Source organism: Onychostoma macrolepis, chromosome 19 (assembly GCF_012432095.1).
Source record: "Onychostoma macrolepis isolate SWU-2019 chromosome 19, ASM1243209v1, whole genome shotgun sequence".
Classification (NCBI taxonomy): domain Eukaryota; kingdom Metazoa; phylum Chordata; class Actinopteri; order Cypriniformes; family Cyprinidae; genus Onychostoma; species Onychostoma macrolepis.
In genome coordinates this window covers 28,083,533-28,087,070 of record NC_081173.1, presented here as the reverse complement: position 1 = coordinate 28,087,070, position 3,538 = coordinate 28,083,533, and positions in this window count along the sequence as shown.

Sequence of the window (3,538 nt, the reverse complement as noted above, 5' to 3'; positions counted from 1 at the left end):
ATTGGTGAAAATGCAGAGATCTGTGAAGAACCAAACACAATAACAATTGATGGGAAAAATAAAGACAAAAATGCAGATGAAGGGACGAGCAATCAGAAGCAAAGGAACTCAAATGGCAGTTTAGTTGGTAGGCCTACTGAAAAGAGAGGAAATCCGTGTGTAGATGTTAATGAGGGTGATGATGAAGACGAAGAGAGTCTTCATTTTAAGTTACCAAAGGTTGTTAAAAATGATGCACAAAATACTGGGCAGATTTGCTTGTCCCAGTTAACTGATGCTGAGGAGCAAGTTGACACGGAGGATGATGACAAGTTTTCAGAGGCATCCAATATTCTTTCCCAATTTGGTGAAGAACAATTGTATACTGTGAATGAGGTTAATGACTTTCTGGATGCGACCTTTGGAAAAACAATAGAGATTAGTGAATTTTTTCCTGATGCAAAAAAATTCTTGCAATCAGCTGTAAAAATTCAACAGACAGCCAATTATGATGAATTGAGTAGACGAAAAAGGTTTAGATTAAAAAAAATTGTAACTAAATTGAGAAGAAAAATGGCCCTTGAAAAAGGTCTAACAACTCCTTAATGATTAAATCACTTGGGGTGTTTTCTCTGTATTTTTCTTTGCTAACCCTTCTGTTTTTCTTTCGTGATCTTTCTTTTCTTTCAATGGGTAGTATTAAGATAGGAACAATTAATATTAATGGAGGAAGGGATGGTAGAAGAAGAGCAGTGTTGAAAGAATATATTGAAAATAAGGATATGGATATAATTTTCTTACAAGAGACACATAGTGACATAGCTAATGAGACAGAATGGAAAAAGTGGTGGGGAGGCCATATTTTCTTAAGTCATGGCACTAATACTAAGGGTGGTGTTGCTATTTTGTTCTCGAAAAGAATTGACATAGTCTTTGAATCAAGTGATGAAATAGAGAAGGGTCGAATTTTGGCTGTTCATGCTAATTTGATGGGTTTTTCATTTGTCTTTGTTAACGTCTATGCACCTAATAATGGTGCAGAAAGGATAAAAGTTTTTAAAAATTGCCAAAATATAATGGGGAATTATGATAAAAATGCCTGTCTAGTTTTAGGTGGTGACTGGAATTGTACATCAGATTTTACCTTAGACAGGAATGGAGAAGAACCGTGCCCTCTTTCTGCTTCATGTTTAAATAATATAATAAGCAATTTTGATTTGTGTGATGTTTGGAGATCACAGCATCCGGTAGAGAAGCAATATACTTGGTCGAAGTTTTCAAGTGACCACATTAGCTTTGCCAGGTTAGATCGTTTTATATTAATAAAGACTGGTGTAATAGAATTTTAAAGGCCTGTATTTACCCCAGTGGTTTTTCAGATCACCATTTATGTATGATTGTTTTTAATTTACAAAAAACAAAATGTCATAGTTACTATTGGCATTTTAATGTAAAGTTGTTGCAGGATGCTTTCTTTTGTGAAAAATTTCATGTATTTTGGGCAAAATGGAGAGAGCGAAAGACTGATTTTGATGATGTTGTGCATTGGTGGGATGTAGGAAAAGCACACATCAGGATTTTTTGTCAGAATTACACCGCTAATGCAAATTATTGTTTTAAAAAAACTGTTATGGAATTAGAAAATGAAATCAAATCAATTGAAAGAAGTCTATTTAACCAAAATGGTGAATCAACAGAAAGACTGAATGAAAAAAGGAAAGCTTTGGCCTCTCTCTTTCATGAGCGAGCTAAGGGAGCTTTAATAAGAGCTTGTTTCCTCTCGCTGAGAGAGATGGATGCACCAAGTTCTTTCTTTTTTAGTTTTGAAAAAAAGGAAGGAGCGCGGAAGTCAATGCTACATCTAAAGAAATCGGATGGGACTGTGACAACTAATCCTAAAGAAATGAGATCAATGGCTATTGATTTCTATACAGAACTCTTTTCGGATGGTCCATGTGACATTGGCTGCATGGAGGACCTTTTTAAAGATTTACCAAAGTTGACTGATACACAGAGAATTCAACTGGATTTTGAAATAGACATTGGTGAAATAACAAAGGCTGTTGATCAGCTATCCAGTGGACGTGCACCAGGAATTGATGGCCTTCCGGCTGAATTTTATAAACATTTTTGGGACTTATTAAAAGATGATTTGTTTGATGTGTATAAATCGTCCTACAAAAAAAAAGAGTTGCCAACAAGCTGTCGGAGAGCCGTGTTATCTTTGTTACCAAAGAAAGGTGATCTTGGTTTTTTAAAGAACTGGAGACCAGTGGCAATTTTGTGTACCGACTATAAAATTATAGCAAAATGTCTTTCAAATAGATTGAAATTGTTTTTGGAACATATAGTGAATGAATATCAAACTTATTGTATTCCTGACAGAACTATAATGGATAACATTTTTTTTGTTCGTGATATCATAGATATTGCAAAAAGGGATGATGACAATGTTGGAATAATTGCAATTGATCAGGAGAAGGCATTCGATAGAGTCAGTCACTTTTATTTGTTTAGTTCCCTTAAAGCTTTTGGTTTTGGTGATCTTTTTATTTCATGGATCAAACTGTTATACTCTGATGTCTCTACAATGTTGAAGGTTGGAGGAGGGCTAAGTCGACCAGTGTCAGTACGAAGGGGTATTAGACAAGGTTGTCCTTTGTCAGGAATGCTATATTGTTTAGCCATCGAGCCTATGCTTAGACAATTGGGGAAACATTTGGATGGTTTGCTAATTGAAGGACAAAAGTTAAACCCAAGTTTTCTGCCTATGCTGATGACGTTACAGTGTTCATCAAAAGCAAAAGAGAAGTGATTGTTTTAGAAGAAGTTTTAAAAAAGTATGAAAATGCCTCTTTAGCAAAGGTAAACTGGGGAAAAAGTGAAGGTTTCATTTTAGGAAATTGGTCAGAAGAAGAGCGTCCAGTTTTACCAGGAGGTGTGAAATGGGGTAACGAAGGCTTAAAAATATTGGGTATTTATTTAGGAACTGAGAATTATATCCAGAAGAACTGGGAAGGAATGAATGATAAGATGTGTGATCGTTTGTCACGGTGGTCATGGATCCTGCCTCAGTTATCATTTAGGGGGAGAGTCTTGGTCGTAAACAATCTGGCTGCTTCAGCACTCTGGCATAAACTAAATGTGTTGAATCCACCTGAGGAAGTAGTTCATTCACTACAAAAGAAAATTAATGATTTCTTTTGGTCTGGTCAGCACTGGGTAAAATCTGCCATCTTATATCTACCAGTCAGCGAAGGTGGACAAGGCCTAATAGATATAAAGAGCAGAATCAAGGCCTTCAGGCTACAGACTGCACAGAAGTTGCTGTACTCTGGAAAAATCTGTTGGGCTGATACAGCTTGTTCCTTATTACGTAGCATGAATTGTTTTAAATATGATTGTAATCTGTTTTTAATCAGTTTGAAAGATATGGAATGGAATGATTCATCTTTATTTTATAAATCAGTTTTGAAAGCGTGGAGTTCTGTCTTTCAAATAAGGAGAGATTCAAACCTTGAAGGTTGGATAAAAAATGAACCACTCTTTAACAATCCTC